Genomic DNA, 19,943 nt, shown 5'->3' with positions numbered 1-19,943 from the left:
ACATGCCATGTGCAGCTTATGGTGACCCCACCAATCAATCTCAAACTTGACCTTCCTTTTCTTCTTCTGCCTTTGATTTTCCCAAGCATGCTTGTCTTCTCCAGTGAGATTTGTCTTCTCATGATGTGACCAAATTATGACAGCCTCAGTTTTGTCATTTTTGCTTCTAGGGAAAGCTCTGGCTTGATTTGAGCTGGGACCCTCTTGTTCATCTTTCTGTCAGTCCAGGGGATTTGCAAATGTCTCCATTCTCTTCCTATCAGCTTTCTTCACCATCCAGCTTTTTTACAGACACACACACACACACACACACACACACACACACACACGAAGTGATTGGGAATATAATAGTTTGAATGATCTTGACCTTGGTCTCCAGTGAAACATCCTTATACTTTCTGCTTCCTTCATTGCTGCCCTTCCAAGGCTTCAGTCTTTTTTGAATTTCTTGGCTGTAGTCTTCCTCTGAACTGAGCTGAGGTATGTAAAATCTTCCAGAACTACAATTTCTTCATTGTGGACAGCAAAGTTCTGTAATTCCTTGTGGTCATGGTTTTTGTTTTCTTAAGATTCAGCTGCAATCCCACTTTTGCCCTTTCTTCTTCCACTTTCCTCGGGAGTCGTTTCAAGTCATGGCTGCTTTTGGACAGTATCTCCTTTCTTGCCAGCCATAAATAGAGCAATAAAACAACAAGATAGACACTGATAAGTAATACAGCCCTGCACACAACCGTGCACTGTGACATTTAGCTGGTTGGGTCAGGCTTCAGGGACACCCTGTCTTAAGTGTCAGAACAGTGGGCCCTTGGTAAAGGATTCAGGAGAGTGGGATGGTGACACTAAATGAGCTGCTGGATGTGGCACCCCAGAAAAGACTCTCCCTGATGCTTGCAGAGATCACGCAGGGGCCTTAGGGGTGAGTTGGTTGCAAGGTGATTAGGGATTTCTATGTTCCTGTTGTAGTTTATTACATTTCTATAACCCCCGTAGCTGAAGCTCTCTGGGAGGTTGACACCAGGATATTAAAACAATAAAATACAGTACATAGAACAGCATTAGAACAGCATTAATTAATTAATTTTAAAGTTAATTAAAAGAACATTAACATACTTTAAAAAGACCTGACCGAGAAAGAAAAAAAGGTACCTGGATAAACCCCTCAGGCTCCCAGATGAGCCAGGATAGCTTTAAAGGCCCCTGCGAAAAGGGCTGCCTTAGCCTGGCTCCAAGAAGATGAACTTGGTCCCAGCGCACTTCTTTTGACAAGGGTGGAGCTCATTGTCAGAAGGAGTTAGCATTTCCCACAGCTTTGTGCCGCCGCTGCAGCTTCCAAGCCAGGGCTAAAGTTTGAGTGCCGAGCCCTGACTCTCTTTGTAGTCAGGCTGTCAAGTCATATTTCTAGTCAATTCCTTTTGTCAGGAAACGTCAATAAATCCCCTGATGCAGTAGGCCATAAAACTCCAAAAGCAATCCCATTTAATTATTGATGGCAAACTCGCAAATAATCAAATCCACTAACATTAAACCCATGAATGTCAACGTTCGACTGTATGTAGGTTTTGCTACTATTTGTGGTTTCAGGCATCCTCTGTGGGGGCTTGCAACCTATCCCCCATGGATCCAGGGGTTTGGTGCGCAAGCAAATGTCAGACGACGATATAGGAAAGAAACCAAGCCAGAAATATTTATTAAAAATATTTTAATGAACAACATATCAAATACGTTGAACAATATAATGAACAAACCATATTTGAATAAACAATAATAAATATCTATTGGAAGTATTTTAATAAACAAGATTATATATTAATAGCAAGATGCAACAAGGCAATACAAATTATATGCATGTAGACATTTGTGGAACCGAACACAAATAAAACTAAGCTTTTATAGTTTACATCATCCTCTGACAACTTTCTCATGAGCATCCACCCCATCAGGCTGGGAATTTTCCTCCCTCCTTTCCTCCCTTATCGAAGGATGATCCTTTTCAAGATGCAGCTCAAAAGCTCATCCTTGGTCTGAATCCTTCTTGTGCTCACTAATCTGTGAGCAGTTTTGCTGCAACTCCATAAACATCAGTTTTCTCTTCAACCTTGTCTTTGCTAGGACACCATTTTCTCCAGCACAAGCAAACATTGTTTCAGGTTACCAGCTGTGTCCTTTTGCAGCCCAAAGAGCCGAAGTTCCAGACAGTCTTTACAAAGCATAATCTCCTGTGAGCGTCCGTTTGTTCCCTCAGGTTATAGCATCTTGACAGAGCCGTTGCAAAACTGGCACCATCTGCTAAGGCTTGCTCGTCTCAGGTTGAGTGGGCTACCAGGTCCCCTCCTCATGGTGGGTCCTTCCATGGGTTCACCTCCTTAGTGGCAAGTCTCTTTGTGTACCTGTTGACCACGAGAGCACCACTTCTCTGATGCAGAATTCTTGGGCCAGGTATTCCAACTCCCATCACTTCCTCATCAGCATTCCCACAGGTTTAGAGGGCCCAGCTTTCTTGTCCTCCAAATGTTTAGATGCCAGCTGGGTTTTCTCCTTGTGTTTCCACGTCAGTTTTTAGATTTCTTTTATAAAAATGCAAGAATATTCTCATTTATTTTTATATGCAATTTTCCTAAAATGCCTCTCTGTGTGCTACTTTCCCGAATATGTGCAATTTTGTATGCAATTTTTTTAAAGTTAGGAACAGTATCCCAAAACTCAAAAAAGCGCTCTGCAACGGTACTTTTCAAAAGATCTGTGCTTAATTAAAGCATCCAGCAAGTTCTGCTTTCCATTTTATTTGAGGAAAGGCTGTATAATTTCCCCACGCTGTGGACTCAGTACATGCCAGTCTGGGCTGGAGCCCCATGCCCTAAACTTGCCCTCTGAGTGCTTCCCATTTCCACCCAGTGCGGTGGCCAGAGAGCTGAGTGAATGGGAGACTGAGCCATGTCCTGCTCCTGAGGAAGCTCAGGAGAAGGCAGCTTTCCTGGCCAGTCACTCGCCTTGGCCGCTGCAGCAAGGAACTGGGGTGTTTTCTACTGGGTCTTGCTTTCCCTCGCCTGCTGCAGTAGTTGCCCACGTTCTTGGTGTGCAGACACATCCTGCTGGCCCCTTACAAGGGGGAACCCACAGAATGCAGCACCACGCAAGGCCAGAGAAGCCAGTGACAAAGTGCTGCTTGGAGCTTTGGGGGGCTGTCATTGGAGTGAAGCAGCCTCTAGGCTTCACTTGGGCCCAGTGTTTGGGTTCAGATGACATGGCAAGCCCAGGAGCGTCGGTGAGAAACCCTACAACAACCCATGGCATTTGGGGTGGCCCAAGAGAGTCACCCTGGGGAGGGAAGCACACATCACAACGCACAAAAACACTGGGGCTTCAAAGCCACCAACTCATGCAGATCCAGTGCAAGGCTTAGTTTTTGTGAATGAACATCTCCACTAATATTTTCTAAGATGTTGGCAGATCAGGGCTCACAAATGGATTGCCTTCCAGCCTGAATTGTGCCACTGCACTAACAGCATTACTTGTTTAAGTTTTATTAAGCTTACAGAAAGAAAGCTGGGAGAGGGGAAGACCAATCAGGAAAAAAGAGAGCAAATTGTCACGTACAAAGGACAGGGCTCCTGTATCTTTAACAGGAGATAGAGTTTATCAAGTAATGTTGAGGATTAACTGCCGGAAGTCCTCAATTTGCTCAACTGTTATGGGTACAGGAGCCTTGCCATCATTTGCATCTGGTCACCTTGAAAAAGCAAATAACCCAGTGAGGCATGTGTGATAAAATTTTAGAAATCAATCCTATCTTGTAGATTAGGTGTAAAAGTGGCTCTGGGGTCTGCTAGGATTGATTATGGCTCTGAGAAACAGCATTTGAGGCTAGTGCTTTTTCAAAAAAAAGTTTTATTTGTTTTATACATTCCTGTTTCTTTAAAAAAACGAATGCCTTCTCTTCCTGGTATTTTGCTGCACCTGAATTTCTGAGGTTGCATCACCCATCTTCAGACTACAGTGTTTTTAAAGGGCATGCTAACACCTGCTTCCTTCTCCACTCCCACAACTGCAGATATTTCTGCGGAAGTTGCAAAATCCCAAGGTATGCATGGGCAATGATGCCATGTAACAGGGGACACATGTACCTGACGATCAAGGTGAACAAGCCAGTCCTGTAGGCATGTGACCAGCTCGTTGTAACAGAATCACAGCTGTTTCCATGTGATATCCATGACTCTGTCGATTCCTCAGTTTCTTTCTCATTCTTCCAATTAGTTTCTGCCCATCTGGGGAGTCACATCATGCTCAGGAGACACACTTTTCCTGACACATGCTATTCAGATAAAAAGCTTCATTCTGCCTCCCTGATGTCTTTGCTGAGCAAACACACTGAGCCAAAATGTGACTGGGTGAACAATATAACAGCCAGATGTATATTCACTGTATTTATAATTAAAGTAGAGATCATGAGATGTGTGCATGCGCATGTGCGTCTGTGCATGTGTGCAGAAATGGACTGAACAGCCCAGACTTACTCAGAAGGGAAGAATTTGGAGATCAGACTTTCCTTTTAAAAGCCCAGCTTCCTAGCCTTCATGCTTGTGCCACATACCTGGACAAATAATTGTTTGCCATGTGGCCCTTTGGCCGAGTGTGTTAGGTAGGGAGGGACTGATTGGTCAAATGTGGTATCAGATTTGGTCATAAGTTCTTCTTGGACTTGGAGAATTTCTACTGTGTTAAGTTCAATTTGTTCCAAGCACTGAGGTTTTTTTTTCAATTGCATGAAAGTTCATAATCATTTTTGTGTACCTTTCTCCTAATACCTGCTTTTCTGCATGCATTTTTGTTTATTATATACATTTCTGCAAACAGTTTCCTTTTGAACATGACTTTCCCTAATATGCACATTTGGTATGAATTTTTTTGAGTGAAGAACTCCAGCACAAAGTTTGGAGAAGTATGAAGGATAGAGGAATTTTGGTCTGTGTCATGGTTTGAAAGTGCAAAATTAGATCAGTTTAAACTCAAATATAAACTGAACAAATTCCTCTCTTTGCTCTTTGTTATACCAAATTCTGTTCTAATTTAATGTGCACTTTTTCTGCCTCTCTTCAGTTCCTTCTCTGTCATCCAGGCCTGGAAAATCTTTCCTAGTACACTTTCATACGAATTTTAGAAAAGCACCATTGGCTTAGACTGAAGCTTCCTTTAACTCCGCTTCCCACATGATGTTCTGCTGTTAACTGCAGGCAGCTCTTGCCAGGGGGTCTGTGCATGAGTCTGGTGGCACCTTGACTGGTGCCCAGCATGCCTGCCCTTGACGCCAGCTCTGTCTGCACGCATTTGCTTGTCTTCAGCCCTTTGGACTCTTGCCTCATCCTTCCCTCTCATTATTGGCCCCACCATTAAAAATACATAGTGAACTCCTTGGGACAAACAGATGGCTACAAAGTGAAGAAATTAGTAGAATGGTGAGGATGGCTGGTGTGCTGGTGACTTGTCAGATCATGGCTCATCAGGGTGCCGTTCTTCTCCAGAAGCACCATCCACGCATCCAGGGAGGGACTATACCTCAGTGGCGGAATGGTTGCTTTGCATGGACAAGGTCTGAGGTCAAGTTCACAGAGGGCCAGATTTGTTGGGAAATGCCTTTTCCTGAGACCCTGGAGAGATCCTTCAAGCAAAGACGACAATACTGGGTTATATGGACTCACCTGGTAAAGGCGAGTCCATATAACCTAGGTAATTTTGGATGCTGACAAATTTCTGATGCAGCCATGAGTATATTTTATATTGTATTTCCTTATTCTCTGCTGTTCATTTGATGCTGCATTTGGGTTTTATGGTTTTACTTTTAATGAATGTGTTCCCTTTTAAGCTACCTGAGAAATTTTGTTAGTTGGCATATATAGATATATTTATTTATTTATTTTATTTATAACATTTCTATGCGGCACCCATCGCCGAAGCCTTGGGGCGGCTCACATGCATGTGGAAGCCACAAAATATTACAAGTACGAAGTCTGTGGAAGAAGAGATATTCCACACCACAGCAACTCAGAAAGTTTCCTTAAATACCTTCTGAAATGAAATCATGTTCACAGGCTCCTGGGAGCTTAACATCAAGGGAAGAGTTTGTACTTTGCTTGGAGGGAGTCCTGTAGCCTTAAGTGCTAGTGAGTGAACACTTGCCATACCTTGGACAACACAGGGTCCTAAAAACAGAGCCTCTACATCACATTTTAATTAATAGGAAACTTCATTAAGAACTCTTTTGGAGGCTGTGCTTTAGCTTTAAAAGATAGAGGCCAAAATAAACTAAGTAAATCAGTAAGAATGTACTTATTAACTACATCCCTATATTCTATGGGTGCTTCAAAAATTAATCCCTCAGATTATAGCATCACAAAACATAATACACAACCAAACATACAACACAACACAACAAAGCCATCCCAAGACGTTCTGCAGGGACAGAATAGAAAAGCTTTTAATAAATAAAACTGTTTAATAATATAAACTGTTCAAAGTTTTAAGCAGAATAGAACCTAAATAAAAGGAGGCTAAAATCCAGCAACAGTGTAAAGATCTAAAAGCAGTATAGCACCTTTAAAAACAAGACTGAATAATTGAAATGAAAATAAAATAAATAAAAAGATTTCCAGCAGATGTCAAAAAGAGCACGCTAGGGACTACTGAGACTTTCTAGGGAGGCCGACTGGAATCCCATCACGGAAAAGGCCTCCTACGTATGTTTACCATGCTTGGCATCATGGAAGTCCCTGAGTAAACACTGGCCTTCTTTAATTTGAGAAGATGATTTATGTTGTGGAAGAATCCGCACCTGTGGAGGAGGGCAGGCTGGCTCACTGGTTAGACGCAGGCTGGCTCATGCCACCTGCCTTTCTCTACTCGTGCGACTGAAACGCCTGCTCTGTCTAAAAACAACTACAATAACAGTGAGGGAGTGATTTGTGCCCAGCGTGAGCCTGAAGACGCATCCTAATGACCTCCCTGGCACGTGGGGGCCGTACGAGGAAGGGCAGCCTGCAGCTGGTAGCTAAGTAGCTCCGTGCTGACTCCCTCCCCAGGGATGCTCGCCCAGCGGCTGCACTTTTATCACCTGGGCACCGACTGAATGTCATTGCATTCTCCAGAGTTGCTGCTTCAGCAATCGTGAGTCTGGGCTAATTTTGTTCATATGGTTTTTCGTGCGTGTTTTAAAAACTGATTTGATGTTTTATCATGCTTTGTCTTAAGCTGTTCTGCTGTAAATGCCTTTGAGTACATCATGAAGCGAGACAGGGCTAAAGAAAGATTTTTTTAAAAATAAGTGCAGAACTAGCAATGAACTTACGCAGGAATGCTACCTGGTATAACGACCAAAAATAAGGAGGCGGGATTAGACTGGTGGATTCAGTTGCACTCTCTGTAAATGGCTTTTGTCAGGTTTTTATTTCCTGGTTGCCTATAGCCAATGTAAAGTCAACAAATTGTGCTGCCAGATGTGGTTAAAAGGCACCGAGTTTCTACCTGAAAGCAGGAATAAATAGTTATAAAATGAAATAACAGGATGTAAGTCTGCTAGATTGAGCTAGGTGTGCCTTAAATGAATATTGGCATGCTCAGAGCTATTGCTGCTGCGGCTGCTTCACATTGTCTTCCTTATAAAATTCACAGAATCACAGGATAGTAGAGTTGGAAGGGGCCATGAAGGCCATCAAGTCCAACCCCCTGCTGTTGCAGGACACCATGTTACACCATCCGCTCAGATGGCTGTCTGGTTTCTGTTTGAATGTCTCCAGTGTGGGAGACCCACCAGCTCTCCAGGCAGCTGGTTCCACTGTCATATTGCTCTGACAGTGAGGAAAGTTTTCCGGATAGCTAGACTGATTTGGGTTTGTTGCAATTTGAGCTGATTATTCTGTGTCCTACACTCCCTCTGTCTCCTCTTCTCAGTGCTGAACATAGTTCTCAGTTCTCTCAGACACTCCTCATAGTCCTCCTTTTAAAATGTTTATATGAATGTTGTTGTCATGTGCTGTCAAGTCCTCTCCAGCCTACGGCAACCCTATGAATGATTCCCCCCACCCCCGACCCCAAAATGCCCAGCCTGTGACAACCCTGTTCAGCTCTTGTAAACTCAAGGCTGTGGCTTCCCATATTGAATTGATCCATCTCATATTTGGCCTGCACCTTTTTCTGCCTTTGACTTTTCCTAGCATTGGTGTCATCACAGGACTGTATATAAAAATGAAACGTTGCATGCAGAATTTCTAGTAGGCAAATCACTCTTTGGTGTCTCTCTTGAAACTAAATTCCTCACCCTTCCTGCCAGTTGCTTGAAGGACTTCTTGAGCTAGATGGTTTTACAGGCACTCAGTGCCGTGTAGAGACACGTTTAAGTCTTTTGGATAGCCCCAAACTAGATTTTCAAGCTTTCTTTCTGCAGTTCTGGCCATGTGATTCTCTTCCTGCTGCAAAAGTATAGAATCTAGGAGGGAGAGCATTGTAGTATGTAGGGAGAAGCAGAAATAAAACCTTCTGAATGTAAGCAAAACTTTTTTAAAGTTTTTTGAGTAAATGCACACAGCCCCACATGGAACAAATACCTCCTTGGAGCGCTTTGTACCATGTGATAGGGAGCAACGCATTGTGATGAAATCAACATTCAGATAAGGTTGTAGATACACCCTACTTGCTCCAAGGTTCTCTTTGCTTCTCAGCAGTTGGTTGTGGAAGCTTGGAGCTTTGCACGGCTTCCAGTTTTCCCTGAATGTGTAATATTTTAGTGGACAAGGTCTGTTGGTCAGTGTTTGCTTTGCATGTCTTGCACCTGATACAAGGAGAGAGAAGCAGGAGGCAACAGACACTGGAGTCAGTGTATCTTTTCTCTAGCCAGGAGCATCGAGCAAAGCCTGACTGAAAAGCCTATTCATGAGTGGGATACTGATGATGAGGCATGGAATGGAGCAGAAAATGGACAGGAGGCTGCATGCATGGGGTCTCAGTGGCTTTATTCCTGCCCAGAGATCTGATCCCAGAAGGTGGTGCTGAAGGGCCACTGTTTGTCTCCCGTTCTTCTCACATGAAAGTGCAAAGCAAGATATAACTTGTTTTGCTTTTTCAGATTGAGTGTCCGCTATCTAATGCTCACTCCTAGCTTTATCTCTCCTTGGGATGAAGCAATGGAATTACTAAATTGGTATTTCATTGTTTTTATACTTTGTTGTAAACCACCCAGACAGCTTCAATTGCAGGTGGTATAGAAATGAAATAATAAATAGATGATGATGATGATGAGGGACCTGGACTTTGAAGCTCAGCTCTGACAGGGCACTGGTCTTGGTGGCCACTGGTCCATCCGCTCAAAGAAATTAAGCTTGACCTGTTCAGGATGGAAATGCACTTTCTTGAAATCTGGGGTGGGTTACCTGTGGCCCTAGGAATGATCTGGCCAGCCAGGTACCCAATGGGGAATCCTCCTAGGAGTGGCAGGTAAAAGCATTTTGGAGGGCTACAAATTGCTCATTCCTGCTCTAAATCAGTAGATCCTCTTGGCCTGGTTACCACTCCCCATTTCCATTGCTAGATGGGTGGGGAACTTGGCCACGTTGGCTGTTGCTGAAGAAATGTGAATACTGAAGGATAACCTTGTTTCGATTCCTATATTGCTTTGGGGAGTGTGAATTAAAATGCAAACAGAACAGATTGGCCCCCCATCCTTACTTCCGCTCACTTTTGGAACAGTCTCCTCAGTGGGTTACTTGGCACCTGCTTTTGTGCTTTTTTGGAACCAGGGGAAGACCTGTGTGTTTGTGAGGGTGGGCGGGTGTGCAGGGAATTTTTTACCCTCTGGATATTTTTATCCCGGAATTTTCATTGTGGCTTTTATTCTGCTGTCATTATGATCTTGTCATAATTGCATTCTATTTTAAGGCTTATAGTCTCTGCTGAAAATTGTATGTTCAAAAGAGCTATAAAAAGATGATAAAATAAATGAGGTAGAAAATGGGGAGTGAAAAAGGAGGTCGTATTTCTGAGACCAGTTTTATAAATTAGGGGGATTAATGTTGTTGCCAGTTAATTCCTTTCTCCCCTTCTGAGGTCTTTGGCATCCTCTTGGTATGACTGTGTGCGCGCGTTGGGGTGGTTGATATCACATTCAAAAGAGGAAAGGCAAAGATAGAGGAAGGGTGGGGAGAGGACACTGCTCGTAATAAAGCTACTTCTCTTGAATAGCTCTGGTGTGGGAGAGCACGCAACCTCCCTAGGAAATTGGCTCCATTTTTTTATTGCTGTAACAGTCAGGAAGCTCTTTTGGATATCCAGCCAGAATCTGGCTTCCTGTAACTTGAGCCTATTATTTCTGTGTCCTGCATCCTGGGATGAATGAGAAGAGGTCCTGGCCGTCCTCTTTGTGACAACCTTTCACATACTTGAAGAATGCTATCATAGCTCCCCTCAGTCTTCTCATTGCTAAACATACCCAGTTCTTTCAATCTCTCCTCATAAGACTTTGCTTCCATTTCCCTGACCATTTTTGTGCCTCTCCTCCAATCCCTTTCCAGTTTCTCTGCATTTTTCTTAAATGTGGTACACAGAACTGGAAGCAGTACCTAAGATGAGACCTAACCAGTGCAGAGTAGAGGAGAACTAGAGCTTCATGTTATTTGGAAGTGATACTTATGCTAAGGCAGCCCGAAATAGCATTTCTCTATTTTGCAGCCACAACACATTCAGTTTGTGATCTACCACAAAGCACTCTTGTTGGGCCCATTCTTAACAGCCCCATCTTCAGTTTCATTTCCCAAGGTGCAGAACTTGAAATTTGAATTTTATTCTGTTGCTTTCAACCCAGCGTGCTAACTGAGCAACCCTGTAGTTTATTTCCATCTTTCAGTGTATTAGAAGTCCACCTAATCGTTTGTCATCTGCAAATCTGATAAGCATTACCTGCACCTCCTCATCCAAATCATTAATAAAAATGCTGAACAGCTCAAGGCCCTGGACAGATCTTGGTCTGTGCGGTTCAAAATGTGTTTTAACCTTAGAGGATGGATAGCTGTGGTGTTCCTACAGTACTAAGCACCTGCAGGAACAATTATATGCATTACAGTGTCATTACTTCTCCTCTCTATTTTCTGTTCGCTGCTTTGTGGATGACCTTTCGGAAGTCTAGGTTCTGGCCCCTACTATATGTAGTCATTTGGCCTTGTGCTTGTTTATATAAATTTATATAAACCTTACAACCTAGGTGTGTTTTGAGAGCTTGCATAATTGAAATTGGAGGCTGTGATCGTTTCATGACACGGTTGATGCCTGAAGTTTTGCAAATAATCTGAGGTTTAGTTGACTCCCTTTGTAGGGAAAATTATAGGCAAATATCACTTAAGTATAATTAGATACTTTTTAAATTGACACTTTGGAGAATAGTCTGAGTAAGAGAAGAAAATATTGATACAAGTATTTGAAAAGCACTCTTAAATGGCTGCAAGCCTATGCACAAGTTACCTGGGAGGGAGCCTCATTGAACCCAAAGGGACTTACTTCTGACTTGACATATACAGAATCGCACTGCTCAGGACTGGAGGAAGAAGTAGGCTGCAGGTGCTGCGAGCTGCCCAGTAGAAAGGAGTGCATTACTGAGTGCTTCCCGGTTTAATTAAATATATTTAAAGAAAGAAAATGCACCTGCACTAGATCTAGAATTCCAGGAATCTCTTGCATTCAAGAGCTTGTTTTGCATATTTTGGTAAGTTAATTGGGATGACATATTTGGGGTTTGTTATTGATAACATAGAATTATTGAAAGCAAATCACACTCTAGCAGAGCCTGAGAAAAGAAGACAGGAGAGGCATGGTAGTGAACCTCCAAGGGATTCAAGATGCCAAGAGAGAGCTTAATACGTTAAGGAGATCTTGTTCAGCAGTGGCCCGGGATATCATATCTCCCTGTTTTGATCCAAATGACAAATAGATTGCCAACAACTCATCTTTGGCCCAACACAGCTACTGTTTTGCTTGACCTGCGATGAACTCTTGTTAATATTTTGGAAGCATATCTGGTTATATTATTTGGATTCTTTCTGTCAGAATCTCTTGTTACAGGAGCAATTAATACATCTTTAAGCAATTAAAGCAACTGATACAACTTTAATGAAGGATAATATTCCATGAGGTTGTTTGGTTGGGATTGCTGAAAATGAGAGAGCCATTGCTTATCATCAATATGATCTGCATCTGACAGGGTCTTTTGTGGAGGATTAAATGGATAAGAGGAACTGTAGAAGTACACATTCAGCTTGTGCTACCTGCTACTTATGTCTGATGTCAAGTCTCGGAGTCCCTGTCTTCTCTTGCTCAGTGCTGTGGGTGTGACAGAGACAAGCTGGAAGACCCTTTGAAACAATTTGCCCAAGCAATTGCTTGTGGACTTCTTGAGATGCTAAACTGGGACCTCTAGATTTGTTGGCAACACCATCAACAGGAATTGGATCTAAAACCGAGAATACTTTCCCCAGCTTCTGGAGTTCTTGTCCTGTGTCCCCATTCCTCTGTGTACAGATCCTACCACTAACTGTTGGCACTAAATATATGTAGCATAGGAATATTCTGAAGTAGATTCAAGCTATAATAGCTCTTGTGAGAAATGCGGTAGTTCATGGGAAAGGTTTTTTTGGGACACTTAAGGGCTGGCTTCCATTTTCTAATTTAGTGGAAGATTGCAACAGCAAAAAGCAGTAGCACAGAGATGGTGCTAGTGGCTCAGCCACGGCGCTTCTTTCCTCGTTGGGAGCTTTTTCCATTCAGTGTTTCTAGCACTGTGAGATGGGTGGTAAATTTGGCCAAAGTGGGCATTGGTGCTCTTTGGTTTATGAGTTTCTCAGACTGCTCCATCCCATGCCCAGGAGAACCATCGCACCTCAAAGGAAGTAGAGGATTGAAAAGACATTCTGGGAAAATTGTGCTTGGGACTCGGACTGTCCATGCCTTTCAAGTGATAAAATGTGAACACTCCATTATTTACTCTGCCACACCTTGTACTGTTGACTCTGTCCTCCCAGTTCTGGCAATAAAATCTCAAACAAGCATAACACATATTTTTATTGTTTGCTGGAAAAGGCCGTCACGCTAGGGAAAGTCAAAGGCAGAAGAAGGAAGGGAAGACCAACTCTCAGATGGATGGACCCCACGAAGGAGGCCCCAGCCTGGTGTTTACAAGAGCTGAGCAAGGTTGCCATGGGCAGGACATGGTGCAAAGCACTGATTCATAATGTCCCCAGAAGCTGGAGATGATTTGAAGGCACACAAGCACAACATATTTATAGATGTAAATGTGACCTGTGTGGATTGTTTTGTGCTGGAACCCTCAGGTCAACAGGGGCTTGGTGTAATTGGTTAAGAGCTCAGGTCTGGGACTCAGGCGATCCAGATTCTGGTCCCCACTCAGCCATGGAGCCACCTGGGTGACTTTGAGCCAGTCACGGACTCTCAGCCCAACCTACCTCACAGGGTTGTTGTTGCGGGGATGAGATTGAGAGCAGCAGTCAGTGAATTATGTAAGTTGCTTTGATTTCTTTTTTAAAGGCAGGATATAAATCTAATAAATAAATAAAATGAGAACTAGGCCCTTTGATCCTGAAGCTCAGGTCCATACATGTGCATGGGGTATGCTGAGATTTCCCAGTGTTACAAAAATCCTATATATTTTCCTATGAACCATTCCTGTCTAAGGCTCCCCACTCATTGAACATAACAGAACATTCTTTCCCATTTGTTTATCTGGGGGACAATTGTGATGTTAAAGGGAAGGCATTCTGTGTGTTCTTTGGCTGAAAGGTGGTGCTGAGAGCTGTGTGCAGCTGATGAGTTGCTTGTTGCCCACCTCTGTTCTACGTAATGCTTTTAGGACAACACACAGGAAAACATCTGCCAGAAAGTATGGTGGAAGGAGCCCCAGGCACAACTCTGCACTTTTTGATGGCTGTCTCATTATGCCTTTGGTGTAGCTGCATACCATAAGAATGGCAGATCATTGATATATTATATATTTTTAACCTCCCCCACAAACCAATATTTTTAATCTGTTCTCTGGGTGGATTACAAGATAATCCCCATTCACTATATTTTCTCCTATTAGCACACATGTTGTGTGTTGTCTGGCAGGAATATAGAAGCAGAGCGAGTCAGAAGGGGGCTCCCAGCCCATCTAGTCTGACCCCGAAACTCCAGCCGGCTCCTCTCACAACATGCCCACCATGTGCATGTCTAGCCTATCCTTGAACAAATATATCTCTAAGAGCAGAAAATTAGGTTGATAAAGCCTGAGAAATGTTGGTTCAGCAATCAGTTGAAATATATATAAATCCACTTTCTCAGTCTTGTTGAATTTTGCAGAAAAAGGGGTGGCCCTGGCATTCTGAGATCTACACCTTGGCAGTGGTGCAGCGAGCTGCAAGCTGCCTTCCTGGGCCATCTCTCACTTCTGCAATGCCTGCCAGACGGCCCGCCCGCCATTCCTCCTGCCTTCCTCCAAGATCTGGTCTGCTGGTGGAAGTGAAGGCAGCAGCTCCTTCTCCTCTTCTTCACCCACCCAGCAGACCCCACAGCACAGCATTTTGAAATAAATTTGCTTAACATGTATTTTGAGTAGCAGCCATCTGAACCAATTGGAAGCAGCGCTTGGTGCACTTGGCCAGTGAGGACACTGGCGCAGCCAAAGGGCGGTTTTCCCGTTGCTTCTCCTATAGCCCTCAGAGGCAGCCTTGGATCCATTCAGACCACTGCTATGTAAAACATGTATTCATAAACGGCTATCGATGGCAGGCACCCAGACGGGGACTAGAACAATCCCTTTCAGGACAGATAAAAGGAAGGACTTCTTCACACAGTGTATCAACTGTGGGATTTGCTGCCATGGGAAGTGATGACGGCTGCCAATCTGGATGGCGTTAAAAAGGGATTGGACAGATTCATGAAGGAGGAAGCTATCTGTGGCTACTAGCCCTGCTGACCACGTGCTGCCTCCTTTTCCAGAGTTGGCCTGCCTGCATGCACCAGTTATGGGGCAGGAGGAGGTCTTGCACCCATCCTGCTTGGGGGATCCTGTGGGCAGTTTTCCACTGTAACTGGTAAACTGGGTCTGATCTCTAGCATGGCTTTTCTTCTGTTCTTATGTTCCTAAAAAGCCACAGTGGCTTATTGATCATCCCTGTGCTGTGTGAACTGGGCAATTCCCAGCTCCCATGGATGGTGGTTTAGCACCTACACGCTGCCTTCTGCTCCTGAGTGTGTATCCCATCAGCATAAAACATAGCATCTAAGCAAGAGCCTATTCCATTGAGATTTTGAGCGCTGAGGGAAGGACATGGGGCTAGAGTTTATTTTGAGGGCTGCTTAGGTATTGTGTCTTTTGATAATGAAATAGTTTACTAGATGATGAGTTAAGCAAAGCCATGGATTGGAGGAGAGAAATTGATGAATTGATCCCAATTAGCTCCCCACCATAATTGATTTGATATTTTCTCACCTTGACTATCCAACTGAAAAACTCATGTCTTGAGGAAAAAGCACTTACTTTGGGAGCATAATTAATTGCAGGTTTGATCTGCTGGGACATAATTTATACATAAGGAAACAGAATGCAATGCTTTGCTCCATTAGGATTTGAAACAAAATTATATCTTCTTGTCAGCAGTGAAATACTACAAATTTGATTAATCATGTGGTGCTGCTTTGAACAGCAGTGAACTTAGAAATGGGTTCAGACAACATGATAAATCACACTGAGGGGTTGAATATGGGTTGAGTGAGGGCTGTTGCTCAACCAAGGATTGTTGTGGGTTACTGTGTTGTCTCCCCTCAGCTGCTCCAACAAGCTATGACTTATTAACCATGAACAACCCATAAAGATATTCTGTGGTTTGTTCTCAGTTGTGGACTGTAGATTGTTTAAAGGTAAGGTAAAGGTAAAGGTTTCCCCTTGACGTGAAGTCCAGTCATGCCTTACTCTAGGGGCGGTGCTCATCTCCATTTCCTAGCCGAGGGAGCCAGCGTTTGTCCGCAGACAGTCTCCGTGGTCATGTGGCTGGCATGACTAAACACCGAAGTGCACGGGACGCTGTTACCTGCCCACCGAAGTGGTACCTTTTTATCCACTTGCATTTGCATGCTTTCAAACTGCAAGGTTGGCAGGAGCTGGGACAGAGCAACGGGAACTCACCCCGTTTTGCAGGTTCGAACTGGCGACCTTTCGATCTACCAGCCCAGCAGCACAGCGGTTTAAACCACTGCGCCAGCTGCATCCCTTTAGCATGTCTCAAATATTAATAAGGAAAGTTCTATGGGTTCAAGTTGTAAAAGGATTCCTAGTCTGAGTCTGATGGGGATTGTCCAGTCAAAAGTAATGGCTGAAATATACCCTGACTTCCTTCTTAAGTTTAGAAATGCACCTGAGGAAGTTTAAGGTGAGAAAGGACATGGGGAGCATAATGTTGCAAGCTGAGGTCCCTCCTTTGAGCAGGCACCAGCTGCAGAAGACCGTTCTCCCAAACCTTCTTTATTGCTCCCAAGGACAAATCACCCAGAATGGCTCTCTGACCACGGACTGAGTGGGTTGTTGAATCCAGCCTAGTGTTTGCCTCCAGGAACTCTCCTTATGAACATGCCTGGGCCCCATCCCCTCAGGAGGGCCTTTCTGAAGATGAGCGTGCCTCCTCTCCATGACCTGCTCGTGCAGTTGGGTCTCCTGCCTCTTCTGACACCTCGCTATGGGCTTGAGAACATCAGGGGCAGTGTCTGAGAATTCCTCATCCTTAGAGACCTCTCCCACTGGCTGTACATCTTGGCCATTCCCAAGCGCCTAGCCTTGAGTTAATGACCTCCACCTCCATCTCAGAATCATCCTCCATAATCCTGTTGTAATCTATTTCATGCTCTGATTCCAAAGATTCCTCTGGGAGGCAGCCAGCAGTCTGTGAGAACAAGTGCCCCAAACAGCCAGCCTTCTTACTCCCAACACACAATATGCTTGTGTGCTGATATCCCTTTGTAAAACTATTTGCATTTATGAAGGAATTGCATGGTATCTCATCAGGCTGCCTAAATGGATAATTGCTAGATGAATTATTTATATACTTCTCTGTTACAAGACTAAGATTCTCTATGCTCCTTATCTCCTCAGCAAGCCTGTGAGGGAAGCCCTTGTTTTTGTATACTGATGGGAACCATACCGCTTTCCCCAGATGTTCCCTTTTCTCCCCGCCCGTCCTTCTGCTTCACGCCAGCTGCCACTGCTTAAGCACCCAAGCAGATCCAGAGCTGCAGAAAGAGAATGGCTGCTTCTCCTTCTCTCAGGCTCATGGGTGGGATCCTTGACTTACATCAAGCATCACTGTATATAATTCCTTGAACACAGAGGTGCCGCTTCTGTTAGTTGAATTTCTGCCCCCATCCCACCCCTTCAGCCTTCCATTATAAGGCTCACAATTCCACTGCTTATAAAATGATACCAGTTGTGCTAATAACATGGTGCTTGGTGACCATGCTCTTCCTGATGAGGTCTACAACAGGGCAAAATTTCAAAATGGCTGACAAAGATCACCTCTGTTGCAGCCCATTAAAAGCTGCTGAAAATGAATGAATCAGTACTTCCTTCTCCAAACTGCAGCTCGGCATATTGTTTACGTCTTTCACCGTTTTTTGTGCAAGATTTCTCTTCATTCTCTTTCTCTTGAGGATATGCTCAAGGTCATTTCCTTTCTGTGTGCCTGCTTGGCACCCAGCACAAAGCATCACAGAATGGTTGGCTGGGGAAGTCACTAATGAGTGTTTTTATCACCCTGTTAGGTATTAACAGTGCCACTCCCTAGACTGTATAAGTAACCGTAAGGCCGTTCGTTGAATAGGTAGTCTGCTAGAATTCAAAGGGAAAGGAGCACCTGGATGGGGTGCGGTTATAAAGTCAGCAAGAAAGCATGACCAAAGTCCCCATGGAGTGGAAGCGGAAGCTGACAAGGAGCCGCCCGAGCCATTGCCCAAGGATGTGCCGCCCCGGGCTTCGGCACCCATACTTCGGGTGCCATCCTGTGCGTGTTTAGATTGCAGGAAAGGGCCACGAATGCCAGCCTGAGAGCATGGGGTATATCACTGGGCCACCCTGAGAGCTGGAAGCCAGTGTTGTGTCTAAACATATACAGGATTGCACCTTTGGTGTCTCCTCTCCAGCCATTCACCAATGCCTCAAATGCGAACATATGCAAGTGCAAACATGTCAGGGGTCGACGTTGATGAAAAGCGGGTCACCCGTCTGATTAGAAAGGACGCAACATTTCACCGGCTCACTCAGTGGATCAAACAACTACATCCATACCTGATTGATTTTAATCAGCTTGTTGAGAACAACAAGCTCACTTTTATTTTCTGTGGCTGTTTTGGTTCACTGCTTTTTTGTGTGTCAGTGCTGCTTTGCTTAAAAATATTTCAGGGGAGTTGTACGGAATTTCTTGGAGTTCTCTTATTTTGGGTCTATTAGGATATGTTCTGCTAGTCCTTGATCATTTTTATTAAGGAGTAAATGTAAAGAGCCCTGTTTGTTCATCTGTTCATTTTGCTATCACATTTTAGTTTCTTTTCTTTTTTCTTTTTTCAAACTTGTGCTAGAACTCCTTACAGGAAACAAAGTCCTATCTTTATACACACTCTGGAAGGAACAGTTTCTTTGACTTTCAGGCATTTAAGTAACATATTCATTCTAACTTATTTATTTATTAAATGTATTTATTTAAACCCTTTTTTAGACTGTCCCTTACTGTGGTCTCGGGACGGTTTAACAATAAGACAAAATAGAATAAAACACAGCATCCTAATAAAAAATTTCCAATCAACAATAAAACCCCCTATTAAAACAATCAAGTCTTAAAGTATTGGGAAAATAAAAAGGTTTTAGCCTGGCGCCAAAAAGAATGAAGTATTTAAAAGTTAATTCAACATTTATTGTGGAAAATGCTGAAACAGTATAAGTAAACTGTATAGTTTCAGTTAAAGTTAAATTGCAGAGACCTTTAAAAAATCACAGCATAGTTTGTTCCGCATTCCTTGGAGTTTTGGAATCTTTTTATTCACATTACTCCTAATTTGCACACATGGCTTCCTGTAGTCTGAATTCTGCTTTACAGGAAGCCTTATGTGGCAAAATAGTCTCCCATATTCGTGCAAAGAGACCATGTTTGCACCTCACCCTAACCGACATGTGATGACTGAAGCACAAAGCGATCCAGGTTGCCTCAACCATCATGTGCAGATCAAATGCAATCAAAAATTATTCAAGCAAACAGGACCTGGACACCGTCCACAGCCCTTTCGCGTTCTCCTCTTTTGTTCCACATCTTATTCACTTGCTTGTTTCTTTAGGAACATTGAAAGCAAGAGAGGGCAACAAGCGATGCTTTGGTTTACAATGCCAAGCATCTTTTGCTATTGGCCGTACGCTGGCTGGCGCTGATGGGGATTGTCAGCTCAGACGTGGGTGGGCTGCACGTGGATGGGCACCTGAGTTAGAACCTTCTCAGGGAAGCTCAGCTTATGTTTTTAAAAGCACATATAATGAACATAGCTGTGTTAAGGAGCACTGGAGGTATGTATAATATCTGACAATTTTGATACAGAATAAGGAGTTAGATTCAAGTTAAGGAGGTTACAGAGGAAAGCCCAAGTTCAATTAAATGGCACAGTTTCCTAGGATTGCAAGCCTTCATCTGAATTCATACATATACCAGACATTGTTTCCTTTTGTGTATAACATTGCTGGAAGTGGGCTGCAGTAGGGGACAGAATTTGTTCAGTACAACTATTTAATTGAGTTTCTAAGGTGCTTAAATTATCAAGGTTTGCAGTCTCTTGTTAATTGTGCAAACAAATTTGCACAATTTTTGCACTGATCACATTGTGCAAAAAAGCATGCA

The 19,943-nt window shown here is 43.6% G+C and overlaps 1 protein-coding gene across 1 annotated transcript in view; it reads left to right on the top strand.

The window, feature by feature from the left end:
* The window catches only part of ATP8B1 (ATPase phospholipid transporting 8B1), a 73,297-nt gene that overhangs the window by 16,160 nt on the left and 37,194 nt on the right, over positions 1-19,943 (top strand). The gene's annotated exons all lie outside the window — the stretch shown is intronic.

The sequence above is a fragment of the Varanus komodoensis genome, unplaced genomic scaffold (genome assembly GCF_004798865.1).
Source record: "Varanus komodoensis strain SLA01 unplaced genomic scaffold, ASM479886v1 scaffold22, whole genome shotgun sequence".
NCBI lineage: Eukaryota > Metazoa > Chordata > Lepidosauria > Squamata > Varanidae > Varanus > Varanus komodoensis.
This window is presented reverse-complemented; position numbering and strand designations above follow the sequence as displayed.